The sequence below is a fragment of the Colletes latitarsis genome, chromosome 7 (genome assembly GCF_051014445.1).
Source record: "Colletes latitarsis isolate SP2378_abdomen chromosome 7, iyColLati1, whole genome shotgun sequence".
NCBI lineage: Eukaryota > Metazoa > Arthropoda > Insecta > Hymenoptera > Colletidae > Colletes > Colletes latitarsis.
This window is the reverse complement of record NC_135140.1, coordinates 8,475,874-8,495,895: the sequence shown is the minus strand read 5'-3', so window position 1 is coordinate 8,495,895 and position 20,022 is coordinate 8,475,874. Positions and strand designations below refer to the sequence as shown.

The 20,022-nt window shown below is 41.9% G+C and overlaps 1 long non-coding RNA gene across 1 annotated transcript in view; it reads right to left on the bottom strand.

The window, feature by feature from the left end:
• Positions 1 to 617: 617 nt before the first annotated feature.
• Positions 618 to 20,022, bottom strand: part of LOC143344052 (uncharacterized) — a 224,965-nt gene continuing 205,560 nt past the window's right edge. The window contains exon 4 of the long non-coding RNA XR_013080049.1: positions 618 to 678. This is a non-coding gene — a long non-coding RNA (uncharacterized LOC143344052). The remainder of the gene's footprint in view (positions 679 to 20,022) is intronic.

Here is a 20,022-nt window from a genome sequence, read left to right as displayed (position 1 = left end):
TTTCTCGTTTTTCGCCTTCCTCTTACAACCGGCCTCCCCTCTACGCTCGTGTTAACGTTTGATGATGCTTGCTTCGCGACCCTCCCAAGAGAACCTGACTTCGCGGTTTCCGACTTTACGAGCATCCCAAGACCCATACAGTCTCGACTTCAGCCACTTTCCGCCACCCTTTGTTGCATCCATCCTCGACCGCCCGCGAGAAATCGTGTCGATTCGTGATTTCGTAAACTGGTATCGTTCTCTGCGAATCTGCTCTAAAGGTGTCTGTTAAGAATAACCGTTAAGGTAGTACGCGATCTACGTTAACCTTTGACCTACAACCACGCGTGAGACTCGTGATCAGGTGTTCGAACCAAATGTAAACACCACGTGCCACCGTGGAATGGCACGAAGGCTGGGCAGTTTTTCTTCAAATTTTGCTTAAATTTAAATCGCGTGACATCTATTGTCTTAAGACAAATGCACTATGTATATATGTATATTTGAATGCTCCAGAAGAAAAGTGTGAGTCGTTGTCGAAGCGATAAAGTAATTCGTAATAATCTGTTAGTCATATAAAATAAACCCCTAGTACAAAAGTAACAGTGTTTGTAAACTGCGTCGTTTTACTCACAATTTCGCGTGCAAATCCAGGATCTCCTCGGTCGAAGTCGCCGTCTTCACGCTCCGTGGCAGCTCCTTGAACAAACAAACGAAGAAATTAATTCGAAAGAAAAGTAGAGACTGCTCCACTCGAACAGGTAGGATCGAAAAAATTTCACCCTCGTCGAAAGTTTCGCGAATGGTTCGTAACCCGGTCGCCGTTCGCGTAGCTTCTTCTCTCGTAGGCGTGTGTTTTCCGCTCTGTGAAACACAGGTTTACGAGTTCACGGTTCCGTGAACCGCGAAAGAGAGAAACGACGAGGAACAGAGAGGGCTAAGCCACCCCGGGCGGCAGGCATCGAGCGTTATGAACTATCGGAAGACACATTAGCGCAAATCTGCGAAGCCAATAACTGGGCCCGTCGCCGATGGAGGCGGTCGGAGGTGGTTGAACGTAGATGAAGAACGGCGCCAGAGGGGGTGCCGACAGGGGGTGCATCGCCGCCTCTGTCGTCGGGGCGTCAAATTATTCTGCGATTAATAATCCGCGCGTTACACGCGTGATCGGGCCTTTATCCCCCGGTAGCTGCGCTCGCATCGCTGTCTCTCTTCCTTCCTTCCTGGCATCCACCCCCTAAAGGTATCAATGGCTGCGGCACGTCGAACCGATTGTCCTTCTGTGTCGAGGGCATTTATCGCTCCGCGGAACGCGCGTGAATCGATCGCTAGGCGGGCGTCCTTTAATGAAACGCGGGCTGGATCGCGTTCCGCGCGGAATATCGGAGACCTCTGATTGAAAAGATTCATTAGGCTGGTTAAACGTTCACGCTGCGATGCGCGATGTCGGAAAGAACGCTCAAAGGAAGTCGATTACCGCGGGAAGTAAATTCGCTCGCCTCGGTGGCGGAGAATGCGACGATCGAGAACTCTTTTTCCGCGTACTTCGAGCATTTTTCTGTTGTTCACGGAATATTCAACGGTTGTTTCAATCTAGATTAATAATCGAAGGAAACGATATTGGCTTTTTAACCGGGGATAACAGTTACAAAGTCCTGCATCAGTAGTTGATTATTGTCACTGGAGCGCACGAAACTTTTGTTGTAGTATCGATTTTAATTCTTTGACGTATGATTTAATTCCAAATGATTTTTCGATTCGTTCTTGTTCAAGTATGTAAAAGGTCGTACGTTTTTCAACTACGATTTATTGGTAAAAATCTTTTCGATACAGTACCATCAGTCTATGCAACGACCACAGAGGTTAGGTCATTAATTGGCCAATACGTTTATTGAAAATCTTACAAGAGATTTTAACCCTTTCACGTACGATTTAATGTAATTTTTCAAACGTATACTATTTAATTTTGTTCAAATTTGTACGTACAGGGAATGACCACGAAAAGGAATACCTCGTGAATGTAAAAATGTGTTGATTTTAATACATAATACTACAACATAATACATAATACTTAATACATAACACATAATAATTTAACACATAACATAATAATACAAATACTCGATGACAAGTAGGCTTCATGATTTTGAAAAATTGACGTCAAGAACTTGTAACGAATCAAAGTCCTCGTTGCACGGCAAGGGGTTAATATGGAAGGATAAGTAGAAATAATTAATTTTAGATTGAAAAAATTAATTAACAAGCTCGATAAAATTCCACGAACCGCCGCGAATCCCGGCCGTCGAAGCGCGGGGAAGATCGCAGCCTGAAACCGGTACAAAGGAATTATTATATTGAGCTCGCAATATACCGATTCCCTCTGTCACCCTTTACCTCCACCCCCTCCCGTCCCGGCGGGACGGTTCTTCGCGAAAATTCGCAGACAGCCGCACGTTTCTCATACTCGTCGTATCAGCGTCGTTCCGGCGATTTCGCTTTGTGCGAGGAAGAATATAAGTCGGCGCGCTCGTGTCCGTTCGTACGTGTGGAAAAGGGTGATATCATCCCCGTAATGCGATGCAGGCGCGATGATCCGGGAGCAATATACCTTGGGACGCGCACCGGGAGTCGGGACCCCCCGCAGGATAACCCGGGGACCTCCTTTGGCCCCGGGACATCGCGATATTGCTTGTTTTATTGGAGCGTGACACCCATTTCTTTTTTTCACCCTCTCGCCGTTCGCCCTCCGTCTACCCGAGACACCCATCGCGACGCGGATGGAACGACCGGTTTAAGGGGGCGAGATTCCGCAAAAAAAAAAAAAAGAAGAAAAACGGAACAGAAGAGAAAAATCATTTCGCCGGATGTTTAGGCATGCCGGAAGCACCGCGTCTCGGCTGGAGGACGAAGAACCAGAAGGGACTTTTGCTTCCAGGAGGGGGGTGGGGCTGCGATAAACGAAACAGATTGTCGGGACGATCGTACCTTGGGGAGAGATACCGAGGATAAATATATGCCCCGTGTTTTATGGAAACTGCTTCGAGCACAACGAGGGGTAATTTAATGGGGACGCGCAGTTTGGACGACGAGTTCGAGGTGAAATTTTATGGCGACTGCAGGGGTACTTGTTACGCGTCGTTCTAAGTGAAGCGATCGGTTCGTGCGTTAATCGGCTAATACGACTTGTTTCGAAACGATCGGAAACATTATAAACTGTATTACGATAGGCATAAGTCGTGGTTAAATACGATGATTACTAATCGAACGCCTACAATGGCAGTCAACCGCTTAGATACGTGATTAGCGTATTAAACATTTTATTTCTAGCGTATTGGATATATGGAAACATATTATGTACCAAAATGTTTGGCTTCTCTGCTTTTTTTAAATCGATGTCTATCGTAAATATATTGTTGGTTGTAATCCTCTTCAGAATTAAATTGATATTAATTTGAGTTAATATTATAATTTAAGTTACGTTCTTAAGAGAACTACTAATTGATTTGTAATGTTTACAACAATGATTATTGCAGAAAATTGGGGCTGAGGATTATTTCGATAATCGAGGTAATCATTTCAACGAGTAATAATCTTATACACATTATTCCCACGTAGCAATGGAAGTTTCAAGTGTAACCGCCATTATTAGTTGATAACATAACATTATATTCAGAAACATTTCTGGCCACGCATTATATTTTCGATAAAGAATTTTTTTCTCAAAAGTGCGTAGGATTTCGGGGGTATGTGTACTCACCCCAAATGATTGTAATTCACCCTCGCAACCAAAAATAATTTTTCCAGAATGATTTGTAACTTTCTAATTTCTCCGATAAATTTCTGCACCTATTCGAATTTTTTTCTCGAAAATGCGTAACATTTCAAGGGTATGTCTATTCACCAAAAATGATTGTAATTAACCCCCGCGATCGAAAATAATTTTTCCAGAACGATTTGAAATTTCTTTTTTTTCAGGGTAACCAGACAGTTGTGGTCAGACATTATATTTTCAGTAATAAATTTTTTTCTCGAAAGTGAGTAGGATTTCGGGGGTATGTTTATTCACCAAAAACGATTATAATTAACCCCTCTAGCTAAATATAATTTTTTTAGAACGATTTGAAATCTTTTATTTTCTTTGAAAAATTTCGCCACCTAACCCCTGTCGATTTTTCTTAAAAAATCCGTTTTTGATTTTTAATAATTTTGTTTGACGCTCTACGGAAATGTTGTTTAATACTTTTTAGTAGGTATCCATGAGCTTTACTTCGTAAATAAATTTGAATAAAATACATTCACTATACGAAGCACCAGAACTCATATACAAGGTGGCCAATGCATTAGTTTGTATAAGTGGAAGGGCAGTATCCTTCAAGCACCGATCTGCCGTTTCATAATACTAACTTGACTTTTCCAATTCTTTCCATAATCATCTTACATGTATTTACGCACACTACAGCTCTCTGCCCATCAATACTAATTCAGTAAATATGTTTCTCAACTAACTATCCATGAGAAGAGGACTCTAAAATCACCTCTGAATTTTCAGATCGATATGGCAATCAGATTAAGCCACGAAAGTCCATAAGGTGCAAGGTCTACTCGTATACCTCGTCTGTGACGAAACTATCGTCTCCACAAACAGTATATATCATACAATAATACCATATTAATTACTACATTCGCAAAGACTTTCTTCTACAATAGGTTCGATACGGTCGTTACCCACAAAAGAGAATTTTCTATAAATGCTTTTTAAAGATAGATCGTACATAGAACATATTGCATAAACAATATTGCATTCAGTAAGATTGCTTCATCAATTTATTTGCCAGCGAATATTGGTCCCTGGTTGTATTCCTGCTTCGGAACGAGACGAAGGCAACGTCCGGACACCGCTCTCGATCGACAAATTACCCACTCAGCGAATTAATCATCGATAAGACGATAGTACAACGGGTTCCGGCGACGATTCCTCGATGTTTGATTACCGGGGGAACTTTTAATGCACCGTGAAAAATAAAGCGCACGGAAGAAACCAATTAAGGTTATTGCTTCCCCGTGACGACGCGAGGATCAAAGCTACTCGACGAATTAAACTTCGCATTTCGAGATGTATCGAGATGTAAGGGGGGAGGGTAGAGGGACCGGCCAAAATCTCCGCAAAAGCCGGCCCGGTACAATTTCTCATATGGAAAAGTTTCTCCGCTCTGTTTGGCCCGGCGATGAGGGGGTTGACGAAGCGGAGAAAAAGGAACGCCAGGTTGCAGATTTCTCGCGATTCGCCCCCGCGTTTTCCAACTTTCGTCGTTCAGATTCGCAGATACGAGACGGGACAGTGGTTCTTCACTTGGAATGCGCGTATAGATTTGTAGAGGGTCCGCGAATTATTAAATATTCGTAACCGTGTAACTTGGTCAGCTTGATTTATTTTTTACCAGCGATTCGTTCAAAATGTTTTTAACATGGTTTAGGAAAAATTTTAAGATGTGCATACTATACACAAATCCAGACTTAAACTTAGTGAAGAGAGATTGAAATTAATTGAGATTTTGGATAATTGAAACCTTATTTATCGAGGTCCTATCGTAGGATTCAAAATGTTATATTCAAAGAGTGTAAACCAAGCATAACCTGTAGCCCGATCGGATAGTTTCTAGTGTATCCGGGTAGGTAGCTTTCTCTAAGTGCGAACCACACCTTCGCGATGGCATGAATGTAGAGCAGGCATGTTCAACTCGACAATCGTATGGACATTTTGTACTCGAAATACAATTTTCTGTATTCAAATGTTCGAACACTTCGGTTAATATTCGTTGAATATAATTTGAATATTTTACTACTCAAACATCATTCAAATACTCTATTCAAGTATTTTGCGAACTGATCGAGTATGTATTTGGATATTAATAGTATTTAAATAGCGTACTGTGACATACAAATCGAGTTCCTTTCCAAATTCTATTTAAATTGGTGGTATTTTATTAACGATGTTCTATACAATTAAAATGTAAGAAGCTGTTTATAGCTGAAATTTTCTAGTTAAACAGTTAATCGGTTATAAAAAAGGCTCCTCCAACAATGGAAAACGTAGCACGAATATTTACAGTAGTTAAAAAGTAAATTGTAACTACGTTTTACGAGTATACTCATCATGACACAAAATGTTGCCATTTCTTCATAACGAGTATACTCGTCGAACACAGCTAACTGGTTAAAAATCATTTTTGCAAGTGAAAGAAACTTATTTCCATTTGATTTTTGAAACAGTAATATTCAAATAGTAATTCATTGTCTCGAATGTGTATCGAATATTCAATATTCCTGGATTAACTCTCTGACGTACGATTTAATTTCAAATAATTTTTCAAACGTATACTATTTAATTTTGTCTAAATTTGTTCGCACAAGAATAGATTTGTTTCACGAATACATAAGACTCGATGACGAGTAGATGATTGTAAAATTTGTCATCAAGAACTGACAAATCAAAAGTCATTATACGACAAGGGGGTTAAGTACCATAAATCAGTAGACACATCGCGAATCACCGAAATAATGAAAATAATTTTGTACCGTGTCCCCAGCCACGTTGGCTAGAGACGCGTTTCCCCTCCCTCGAGGCGTAGACGCGCGTAGAAGTCTGGAAAGGAGAATAGAACCGCGAGTAGACTCGGGATAACGTGTAACAAGCACGACGGCAGAAATAGAAGGAGGATCTAGTAAATTTATCAGCGGTCATCCGAGGGCGGAACCGTCGGGGACAAATTCCATCGCGAGCATCGCCCTCTTTTGCGAACGAGCTCGAAACGTACACCCCCTTCCTCCCTTTTTCACGTCTACGCGCGGGGGTGGCTGGCTAGCCGGCTCGTTGGCTGGATACCGGTTACACCCTCCACCCTGCGAACCACCCTTCGACTGGCGTAAGTCATTGCGGCTGACCGGAAGTCACGGGATCACCGGAACCAGGGATATTTATGCGAGCTCACCCGCCGACCGGGGCATTACCCGTAATAAGGAAATTGCGAATTTATTACGTCCCACCCTCCGTCTTCCTTTCCTGTCCGCGACTCCCGCCCATTCCCGACCCACGACCGCTGCCCCCTGTCTGATATTGTCCGAACGGGCTGCCCGAGGGGGTGGCTCGGACCGAGAGTTATTTCGGGTTTTATGGGTCGAGACTACCCGGGGTCATCCGGCAGCGTTCCAGATGATGGGGAAAAAACCTCGAGGTGGAAGGTCCTGGAATCGGTGGCATGGAATTTTCGCCAGCGCGGACCTCGGTCCTTTTCTTTCGAAAGCCTACGAGAACACCTTGGGGTGCGTTTCGTTGTGTCATAGATATAGGGGTGGACAGCGAGGAATGACGGGAAAGCTCATTTAGTGATATTGTTTCCCCTTTCTGACACGATTCTTAATTCGAAGATGTTACGAGCTTTGATGCAGGATTGAGCTTCGATCAGTGAGATCAACCCTTAACACTAGAACTATTGACAATTATGATTTATTTGTCCCATAGAAATTAAAACAAATACTAAAAGACAAGAAATAAATATTTATTCATTCTTTTATAGAAAACCACTACTTTACATTTTTTGCTACTATACTTTTTACAATTTTTATTAGAAATTACAAATCATTTTAACCACTTCTGGTAGTTCTAGTGTTAACTACTCGAGGATCTTTGAGATAGTAAATTGTTCCATCGTACGTATCGCTAAAATGAACGATTATTTACGCTGACAACAGAGAAAGAAGGTAATTTATTTTCGGAAAATAGATTTTTCTTGGAATATCGTAATAAATCACTGCGAGTAACTTTCATTTTCGCAACGTAATATTTGTAAAAACCCAAACATCTCCGTAATTGAAACGAAGCTTATGTCCATTTATCTCATTTTCCAAGCAATTTGTTGAGGCTAAATGATGTACTTATTAAAAATAATAAGATTTTTGAGTGATTTGTTCCCGGAGTAAATGATGTATAGAATTCAGAATATTTTTAATTTCATCGACGGGATACCAGCCCAGTGTTTGCCCACAGTTTACCTTCGAACGCAAAATTCGAGCCAAGCGAATTTATCGCGTTGCGGTCGCGCAAAATCTCCCCTCCCCACGTTGATAAATTAAATTATGAATATTAAATGAAATTATTACTATCAAATTAAGCGTGTTACACGGCAACACGAAAACCTAATTAAACAATTAATTAATTGCCCCGAGGCCCGGCAGCACAAAACACGCGATCAGAACATTTCCGGCGCGCTGAATTAAATATCATTTTATTTTTACGTTCGCACCTGTTCATTCCCCGACCCGACTGGGCCCCCTCCAATCCCCGCAATTAACTGAAATCAATATCGTCGACCGTGGACCAGGCATTTACCAGTCGAAAGGAAGTTTCATCTTGATTTGGAAAAATGCAACGAACACATAATTCCGTAGAGTTCTCTTTTCGAAACTGTTGCATCCCAAATACTCGTGTACGAAACGAGTCATGCCTCTTACGAGCAAAGTGCAATCCGCAGTATGTGTGTAAGCCAGACTCAGAAACACAGAGATTGATAAGAATAAGATTATTTCGTGTCTAAGACTCATAATAAATCTAGAGTCAGGTCCTATTCGAATATAAATTGTATGAGTGGTTTTACAAACGAATTTGTTATCCGGAGAAATTATTTAGATAATTTTAGTTCTTCCTACCTTACAGAAGTATTTAAAAGTCTTTTGTTTTCATGGAATCAGTGCGTATGCGATATTTAAGCAAGGAAGTATTTGCAATTGATAGAAATTATTAACATTGATATTATTAAGTAGAGGAATGTTGCTTCTTTAAAATTTACATTTGGTTTTTTGTGATATTTAAATTCAATTCAATATTTTACTTTGAATATTGGAATATATAATATGAGATGATTCCAGTCGAAATGAAGAGATAACTACGGTCAGTTTATTAATCTTATTTTTTCCGGCTTATCAGAGATTACGAAGGCAATTATTAAGAAAACAATGTTCACGCATAAGGTGCAATTTTTGGCTTAGTCTCAGATTTACTGTCAATGCTGAAATTTGCAAAAAAATCTGAACGTGAATGAATGCAAGAAAACAACATTTCCTGATTCTTACGTCCACGATAATATCAGTATTGCAGCTAACGCGGAAGAAAAACTGACACATCCAAATAATGAAATCATACATCCAACATTATTTGCTTGTAAGCGATGTTTGATTGTCAAAATACCAATATTTGTGCCTTTTCTTGCTAGAACAATTTGCCCCTTAGTCAAAGAAGATCGCTTTGTTTTTCCTTTTCTGTAGTCGCCCTCTTTGATCCTCGATCAAGGAGGCCATCCACATTCTTACTGTCTTTGTATCATTGTATCCAGTTAGTAACAAATTCACGAGACTCGTGCATATATTTTCTGCACTTTCAACACTCATTTTCGGCCCTTTTGGATGACAACGCAAGCAACAAAGACACTCATATGAAAAACAACTGTATATCGCATTGACACGATTGAAATCGAAGACACTCGAGTGAATGCGTATCGAAGGAAACCGTAAGTGTTTAAACTAACACAATCTCCCTCTCATTAGATACAAAGTTTCGGAAATATCGCGTCCACGCTCTTGTCAAACAGACCGTATCGACGATTATTCCCCCAATTTGACGTAACATCGAATCAAGATTCTAAAGGCGATCCAGGAGACGGTCGTCGACGCGTGCGACGTTTTCATTTCGCGAAACGGGTAAGCGTCGAACGGCCGCGGGCCACCGGGAGAAAAAATCGTGTCACGGGATCTGGATACTGTGGGCGAAAGCCACGGGGGACTATTAACACACATCATCGACAGTCGGGTCGCTGCTCGTGATGCGCCGGCATTGTTGTGCCCGGTTGAGCGCTGGCAGGAGGCGTGGTTCCGCGATAATTCATTCTTGATTGCGTGTCTGATACATACGACCAGTAATTATACCGCGGTGCCGCGTGCATCGGCCCCGTTCACCAAATCATTCCGCGAGAGGAACGCGTCGACTCTCTCTCCGCCCGTTTCCACCGGACAATCGCTTCGGGGGTCCTTTGTTTCAATTTTTCCTTTCTGTTCCTTTGTGCACGTTCGATTTCGAATATATTCTCCTTGGAACTCGTCTAATTGAACAAAACTCGGCGGGTCACGAAATTATTGCCACGCGCTGGAAACGATAGGAACACGAAGGATAAAAGAAACAATAAAAGACTTTTTTACGCTTTTTGTTTCGTAAATATTTAGATTATGAATTCGCGATACTATGAAAACAATAATAATATTATCGCTTATAGTTGTAAAAAAATGGAACTAAACGATTCGAAACTATTGGCACACCTAACATATTTGTTCTACGAAAAACAATTGAACCAGTCTATTCTGATATTCTTTAGCACCTAAGGGATTTTAATCTAATAAAAACAATTTTGTCTAAATGTTTCACTATGGTGAGAAAAGGAATTTCAAACTTTAAAATATACCAGATACGATTAATCTTTTAGTTGTCGTAAAAGGTATAATAAAAGACTATTATTCACATCGATATTTCGTTTGTTCTAGAGTGTGTTGTTAAACCGATTTAAGGGATCAATTTTTGGACAATTTCTTCAACTTGGACACGTAAAGATTTAAGGATCACTAACGATATTTTTACCTTAAGTAATTAGTCGACAATCCGGGGTTGCAAACAATGTTTACCTTGTATCCATTACGCTATTGTAGAACCATCGAGTAGGTATCGACAAAATTTACATAGCTTCCCTTATTGCACCGGGTGATCCTGTAACGCAAGGAACGCGTGCAACGCGGAATCCAATAAATGAGCGAGAAGACACCGGTTGGGGACAGATAGAGGCGTGAGTCGACTTAACGACGACTATTACGCGACGCCATTAACGGCTTCCCAGTCGAGAGGAGGCTCCATCGTCCGACAGGTACCATTATTTCATAATCACGAGGCAGCCGTCATTAGGCACGTATTCCTGACAAATGACAAGTGAGACTAACGAAGAGAGCAGACGTCTCTTCTTTAACCGAAAGTTACACCTTCGATCCGCGTCGGGTCACGCATCGCGTCGCTCGCGGCCGCATTAAAACCATCCTACCGACCCGTTTTCACGGGGAGCGAGCGAGAGGGCACCTGGGGATCTGCGTCGCGATCGTGTCCAACCGTGGCGAGGAGGGTCGAAGCGAAGGGGAGGCGATAGGTGAGCCAGAGAGAGAGAGTTATTGATGATGCACGGGCACGGACACCGCCGGATACCGGGTAGTAACGTAAGTCCCGTTTCATCCATCAAGCTAAGGACTCGGGCTTAATATCCTCGACAAGCGAGAACGTGGCTCTGCATTTCTAATTCGTCGTCTACGCCTCCGCGCGCTCCGTGAACCCGACCGCTCGCGTCTGGCTTTTCGTTTTTTACCGCCGATTCGCGGCCCCCGGCACGGCCTCCGACGCAACGCTCGCGAGAGATCTGCGATCGAGCCGCTTCGAAACTGTCACGCCGGATACTTTGTCAGCCTCCGCTTTCGGAGCGACAGAAAATCGCGTTGTATAACCGCGAACTCGTGATCGAAGCAGCCAACGTAGATGGTAGCACAACTTGGTATAGACCAGTAAGAGTCTCTTCTCCCACCAGACGTCAAGACTCGATTTTTCTTTTAATTATTTAATAATTCTTCTATCCGCGCACTCTACAATTTTTATTGCACTATTCGACATAGTTCTTTTAATCCATACAAAATAGTATTAAAATATTTGTCCCACAAATCTGATAGTCCAAGAGTTATAATTGATGACAATTTAAAGTGAAATAATTTAATATACTTTAAATTGCCATAACCCCTGAATTCTTGGATTTATGACACAAGTACCGTAATACTACTTTGTAGAGCTTAAAAAACTGGATAGAACAGTGCTATCGCAGTCATGAAGTTACATTTTAAAAAATGATGCAATTGCATCGGTGCATCTAAAAAGTGCAATTGCACTTTTTAAAAAAATGGAATTTTATCATTTTGATTAGGCTATTTGGAGCAACATTGTAATCTCTACGAAAGTGTATCAGAACACTTATCCCCTATGCCTAATAGTTTAAAAGTTATAGCACTTTAAAGTATACTATTGAAATTATTTCACTTAAAATTGCCCTAACTCTTGAACTATTAGGTTTATGGCATAAGTACCGTAATACTATTTTGTAGAGCTTGAAAAACTAGAGTGAATTGTGCTATCACAGTCATACAGTTTCATTTTAAAAAAGAATGCAGTTGCATCGGTGCATCTAAAAAGTGCAATTGCACTTTTTAAAAAAATGGAATTTTATCATTTTGATTAGGCTATTTGGAGCAACATTGTAATCTCTACGAAAGTGTATCAGAACACTTATCCCCTGTGCCTAATAGTTTAAAAGTTATAGCACTTTAAAGTATACTGTTGAAATTATTTCACTTAAAATTGCCATAACTCTTGAACTATTAGGTTTATGGCACAAGTACCGTAATACTATTTTGTAGTGCTTGAAAAACTAGAGCGAATTGTGCTATCACAATCATACACTTTCATTTTAAAACAGAATGCAGTTGCATCGGTGCATCTAAGAAGTGCAATTGCACTTTTTAAAAAAATGGAATTTTATAATTTTTATTACGCTATTCGGAGCAACTTTGTAATCTCTACTGAAGAGTATCAGGACACTTTTGCCCTACGTTCAATAGTTCCAGAGTTATGCGACCTTAAAATTTATTAAATTATTTCACTGCAAAATGTTATGTAACTCTCGAACTATTGGATGAAACTATTAGCTTGAAAGCAAAAGTACCTCAATACTTGTTTGCAGAGTGAAATCTATGCAAATTTATTATGGAACATTAACCAATTTCACACTATCGAATATTTTGCGGTTACGAATATAATCAATCTGTTCCAATATTTATGAGAACGAACAAAAATTACACATCAGCTTTCTGAATAGGCCCTTGCAAAGACGTGACTTTAATCTCGAATTTCGTGGTAATTTCCTACCGGTGAAGTTTTTTAAACTCTATATAATAAAACCGAACCTTATAGGAAATAAAACATAACAATCTCCAGGCTTATTAATGGGTAAAAAATTAAAAAATGTCAACGTTTTAATGAAAAGCGTTGAACTACATTTTAATAAAAAATCTAACAAGTTCTCCTAGCGACGATACAATGGCTTTGTCGAAGCTTCGAAGGGAAGGGAGTTGTGGAACGAGAAGAGATTTACTGGTTTTCATAAAATTCCCATTATATGTTTAAAATGTTACTTTAAGTTTATAGTACAAAATTCAGCTAATATAATATTTACATATTGAGAACCGTACGAACATCTCGGCCAAGCTAATAGTATCGTTTTTCCGCGGATCAATTAATGATCGATCATCGGTGAGATCCATCGAGGAGGCACGGCAGCGAAACAGGTCAATGCACCGATCCCTCGAAGCCGGTAACGGCGAGAGCAAACGTTTGCCGTTACCCAATCAAGCTAGCATAATGCCGGTCTCGTATACGCGCGACCAAACAGCCTACGGGGGTTTCACGATACACCATATGTACCAACACACCCTTGTGTTTAGCCGCGTCATTGGAAGCCCAGTAGCCGCGATTCGAGTTCTCCCGAGGAACGGGCTCGAAGCCTGCCGGGATCGACCACCACCTGGTCGCGCGCAGGTTCGTTCGCTGCACGGATACACACGCGAGCAGCGCCAATATTTTGCTAAGGTTATGTTTGCTGGCCGGCTGATGTACTGGCACAGATTGGATTTGAAGTTTATAGGGCGGAAATTCTGTGGGGAGCCAGCCTCCCCCGGGGTTATCGCGAAGGCAAACGCGAGGAGAAGCGAGCCGGACCGCGACGAAATTCCCGGGGAAGCCGCCGGCTCGTGCTCGCTCGGGGAACACGGAGGTGGTTAAAAATTCATCGCGCCACGTTTAATTCTCTTTGCTTAGCTCTCCTTTTGGAGTTTTACGCGAGGGCGCTGGGTAGCCTAAGTTCGAAGGGGCCGAGTCGTGCGGCGCGAGACCAATCCTGGCCCGATCTGCAGAGAAAGTTTAGTATTATTTATTTTACCGTCAGGCTTGTAAATAGGGCTGTTTCATATATTCAAAACATATATTTCATATAAATTTAGTTTTCGATTTATACACGATTAAAGAACCTTTATCTTCGCGTTACCTAATATTTACGAATAATATTCGTCTGTATGCATTGAATAAAATATTGGGTATTTTATTGTATGATCGTGACAACGGAGACAAACACAAGCAAATTGATTATATCGAGAACATTGTCCGCCATGCAAAATTCTGGATTGTAAAATGTTTTCTTCCATTCATAGGCTACTTCGAGAAAGTGGTATAATGCGCGAGTATAAGATCGTGGGCGGTCAAAAAAGAGCAGCTACACCTCGTCTCAAAGGAGAAATTCTTGACAAAGGTAAAAGTAACAGTATTTTTCGATCAACCATGTGGCGAGTATTGCACGCAGATTAACTTTATTTGTATCATCTGCAACGTCCACGAAGCTTTCAGTATATTACATTTAAAGAAGAAACAATTTGTAAATGATCCCTGAGACAACGCTAAGAATAATTCTGAGAACCCTGCTTTTTCTATATTTCATTTTCTTTACTGACGAGGCAGAATTTACTGGAATAAAAAATTATTGTAATAAATACATTTGGTCAGTTTTTTCTTAATGTGCAGAGAGAAATTGTAAGAGATAGATCTTTGAAACCATACGTTCTTCGGAGGAGCTACTGCATTATGCAAGTCTACATATCAGACAAATCTCATGGTTCATGCATAACAATGATTCGCCTCATTTTTTTCGTATAGTGAGAAGATTTTTAAACAACATTTTCGCAAACCACCACCACCACCAGTTTTGAGCATTATTCGGGTAAAATTTCATTTAGTTCGTGTGAGAAGTCGTTGCGTTTATTCCTCGACAAGGTTAATATTATTAACATGACTTATGTTACAATATAATATCCATAGTTACCAACTCTTGTTCTTATTACAGATTTTACAAGTAACAGTACCTAGTTTCATGTATAATTCGTTCGTCCACTAAACCGCGTAGCGAAATATTTCGCGCTTCGTGTTCTTTTCTCCATTTCGACTCTCCAGTCTTTTTCTGTTCTCAGCATCAACGTCGGACGAATTCGTCGCGGCTGCATTAGCGAAATAAATTGCCGGCCCCCCCAACGATGGTATTCGCACCTCAGCCCACCTTGAAACATTTTTCCGCCACCTGTGCTTTCCGCGGAGCGTAATCATGCAGATTTTGCGCGACGAGAGGAATCTTAATTATCTTAATTTCGCGACTGAACTTCTGAACGCATTCATCCGCTGACACGAATCCTTCTCCGCTCGAAATTTTCCGATCTGCTTGCTGATTCGCGGTCACGGGTCTGCGAAAAATCCTATTCTCGACGGACGTTCAATCGTGCTGATTTATTCGACATTCTTGGCATACGTAAAATTCGCAAATAGAGCAACATTAGAACGCGATGAGGTAGTAGCTTAGAAGGTGATTGGAGTTTTTCAGGGGTCCACTAAAGCGACCATAAACTTTAAAGGAGCGTTTTAAGCACAAAATAAAAAAATTAAATACAATAGATTGACTCAAATGTAATTTTATGAAATATGAGTTTAGTGAGAATGTATTTTAAAGCGGGATTTTTAAGGAACGAAAGCTTTTACAATAGCCACGATTGAAGGAGACACAGAGTATTCGAGAATGTGTAAATATTTATTATATTTTTAGAAGTATTGACAATGTGTTTGAAAAATAGGTTGTCGCGTACTCGAATGTATTCTACAATTTAGTAATTTTCGTTTACTTTTACAGTCAAGCTTTGGGAATACATTTCTAAATAATAGAAATTGTAAAAACTTGAAGAGAGAAATTTATAATTACCCTGTTTATTTTATGATTTCAACTACTAAGAAAAATTTTAAGTTACGTAGTTTACAATCGCCCAAAATCAAAGCTTTGGTCTGGCAGTCAACGTGCTAAAATATAAATTAAAATTGTCGAACGAATTTGAAATTTTTATTCATTATTCTTGAATAAAATTCGCCCAACTGCTGGCAGTTGTCAAAGTCGATCAGGACCAAGAGGAATAATCGTTCACAAAACTGTTCGAAACTCTTAGTCCGTGAAGAATGCGACACGAGACGAATATCGAAAGAATGACGAATATCGTCAAAGGAAACTTCGTCGTCATCCGATGGTCGAAGTCTCGCAAATTAATCGCGTCTGAACTCGAACTCCAGTGTCTCGGGGTTCCGTGGAACTCGTTACACTTTCGGTTCCCAATAAACCAAGTTTCCGGTCGCGTTCGACGCGATCCGTGGGGCGTGAAACGCGCGTGCACGCGCCCGTTGGTCCGTGTGTCGGTGACGCTCGGTGTTCCAGAGACCGCTATTAGCAGGAGCGCTCTCATCGACCACCATCGTGCCGCCCGTAAAGTTTCAAGTAGTTCGGTAGACACATGGCGTGGCGGCGGCTCCGGAGCCCTGGCCTCTCGACCAATCGCAATTATCTCTAAACACCGAGCTGCCGTTGCATCTGTTCCCTCTCGCGTGCTCGCTCGTTTGCCATCGGTGAACGTGCACGCGGCTCGTTGAAAAGAGGGAGAGGACGCGAGAACACCAACGCAGGACACGCGGTCGAAGGAAGGACGAGAACTTTGCGAGAGTACTGCCTGCCACCGCGAACTTCCACCTCTCGACGGTTAATTCGAGTTTCGGGAACGAGTTCGGACCGATCGCGACGAGGTTGATGTCGATGGTCGCCCCCAAAGACGCGATACGGTATTTTCTCTGTATAAGCGAAACGACTCTTCGTGCTTTCATAAAGCACTCGATGAAAGAGCAATGGAATACAAAATGGAAAACAACGAGAACAACCAACATACACAACATTGCATAAGACTTCTTCGTGGCAGTAAACACCAGCTTCATTACCAATAAAGAAAAAACTATAATGTCCAGATTAAGAAGTGGCTAGACAAAAATAACACACGACTACATCCTTGACAAAAGAGACCCACTAAACTGCAGCTCCTGTGGAAACAAACCACATTCTGTACGAATGCAGGGAATTCGATCAGCAAATGCAAGTTTATTATAGCCTTAACATCCAAGGGACACCTTGACATTTGTGAGCGACTCAAATCTATAGCACAAAATTTAACGATATAATTATGAGAAGCAGTTAATCGTCGCTAATGACCCAGATGTCTATGCAGCGTAAAAGAAAACCAGAAGAAGAAGAAGATTCTTCGTGCTTCGTTGAGGACCATTGAAGGTGGCGAGCGCAGAAAAGAACAGCAAGCAAATGACGGAGAGAAATTTGCTTTGCTTTGATTCGCCTGTATCGAAACACAGGCAATGTTTGCGTTTGCCTATATTGAATCGGTATTCTAGTTTCGATTTCTACTTCTCTTGTTAAAGAGAAATGAAATACCGATTCGGTATAAGCAAATGTAAACATCGCCTTTGTTTCGATACAGGCAAAGCGAAGCTTTTAATTGCTTATTAGATTCATAAATAGGATCTGAATTAACGAAACTAGCAGAGAAAAAATAGAAAACTTTTGCTGTTGCACTAGTGTTGCCTTACTAATAATCTGAACCCATATCGTATACACTGGGGATAAGCAGTAGGGATACATTCGCCTATATCGTAGACGAGCTTTTCGCTTATAGAGAAAAAGCACTGTAAAGCGTAAGACGACGCACAGTGGCATGTTGCAAAACTTTTATTCTTTTACAGTGTGACGTAACAGAGTCTAATCTATGTAAAAGAAAAACGTCGCCAAATTGAAATCCTACTTTGCTACTCCCAACGCTACTTAAAAAATAATATACAATATAAAAACGATTATTATTCAATGAAATTTACATACCGCGCTATCATTTTGTCGCATAATGTACCCGTGTTCTGTACGGTTGGGCCGATTTCTCGTTTCTCAGCGGCGACGCGACGTCCCACACAGTAATTGCGCGGGGAGAGGAAGACGGGAAACATGCGTAACAATATGGACCATAGAATCGTGTCGTTCCATGCTCGCGACAAGAAAGAAAAGAAAAGAAAAATCGATACCCGTGTGCACGGCTTCGCGGACTTGCAGTTTGTTACGCGAACGGACAAACGGGTAAGGGGTGAGCCAAGGAAAGAACGGATAAAACGTGGAGAAGGGAACAAGTCTGAAGGGGGTCGACGGGGGGGAGGGGAGGTGGAAAACCGTCTGTGGCAGCGCGGAAGCCGCGAGCCGGATGGCGTAACCGAAATTACTTAGCCGGGCTTTCAGAGGCAACCGAGGAGAAAGGACTTGTTGCACGAGTAAGCTGCGGCCGCCGGTTAAAATATCGGAAATTTAAGCATCGTTCCAACCCCCCACCCCCTCCCCCTCCCCCTCGTTCGCCCGTCGTGCCGCGGCACCCGCCGCGGTGGATTTACATTTCGTCTGCCGCTTCTTCTGGAGCTCTCCTCTTTTTCCATCTCGTCTCTTTCGTCCCCCCCCCCCACCTCCCCCACCTTCCACGTTCCCTTCGCCGCCCGGAAGCCGCCGCGATCGCTCGGATTTTCTGCCTCCGGTACGCAGACGAGTCCTCTCTCTATACGCGGCTGCTTTCCTCCCTGTGATTGCTCCTCTACGCGGCTGCCTCCAGGGTTCCTCGAAAGCTCCAGTTCCCCCAGTCCCACGATCGTTCCAAGAACGACCCAGAAACTCGCGATTTCGTAAAATTAATACGTTACTCCGATAAGCTTTCCGCGAATCTTCGCTTGTTTCCGTAGATCGTAACGACTGACAATGGGCACGTGATCTGGAATTGTTCGATTCCGAACACGGTTTTGAAAATGTTCTCTTTTAGGCAATTTTTTAAATTAATCTTGCTTCAGAGGATTCGAACGTAGATCGATTTCGTAGATTATTTATCCAACCTTATTGTAAATTTCATTCTTTTTAACGCTAGAACTACCGACAGTTATGGTATATTTATTTATACCAACAAAATTAAATCGATAGATATTTGATGAAATGTATAATGTAATGGACATAAGTGTTTATTCATTCTTCTATAGAAGACCACAGTATTTACAAAAATCCAGTCGAGTTGATCTTTTAGAATTTTTATTAGAAGTTACGAATGACCACTTCAATAGTTCTGGAAGTTGTAAATATTGAGAAATAAGAATCGTAAGAACACGTAACTCTTTAGATATAAGTAACGCAAAAGTTAAATTGTATAAATCGTATATATAAATATTTAATTTTCAAATGGTACAAAAGACAGGCCATTTCTTAACATCAAAAACGCCTCTTTATTTGTATTGGCCGCGAGAGGGGCAGGCAAGTTCGCGGAGAAACGAGAAAAGTTGGTCCATCGTGAAGGATTTCGCGTATCAGACGACGACGCGGTGTCCCGCTTTGTTTCGTCTCGAATCCTCCGGCGTGGGGTGGGGCTCCATGTCATCCCGCGCGTTTAAAGACTCGTTTTCCAGCAAATGAACAAAACGCGCGCGCGAACGAATTGACAAACTCGATAAAACCTCAATGTCGAGGCATCAGCGCGTCGGAGGGCGGCCTCCCTCGAGGACGTCGACGAAACGCGGGCCATTGTAACCGTCGCTACGCGGCAAGAAAATTAAATGATTTACGCGGTTCGACGCCCGCGACAGCGAACGGAGAACGGAGACGCGGATGCGACCGGGTCCTCCGGGGAACCGGAAAAAGTGGCAGCCATTTATCGACTCGCGAGCGAACTCCCTGAGCTCTCTCGATCTCTGGAAAGTAATCATTAAGGATTGGATGTTGCCAGGAATTGTGTTTCGACGATGCGATCGATCCCCGAAGGAGGGGAGGTCGGCTCGCGGGAAATCGGGGACGAGGATCGCGCGACTCGAATGGGGACAATAAATCGGTTTCACGCCGCGGGACAATGGGCGCGACAATTAGCAGCGTCGACTCTAATTTGGACTAA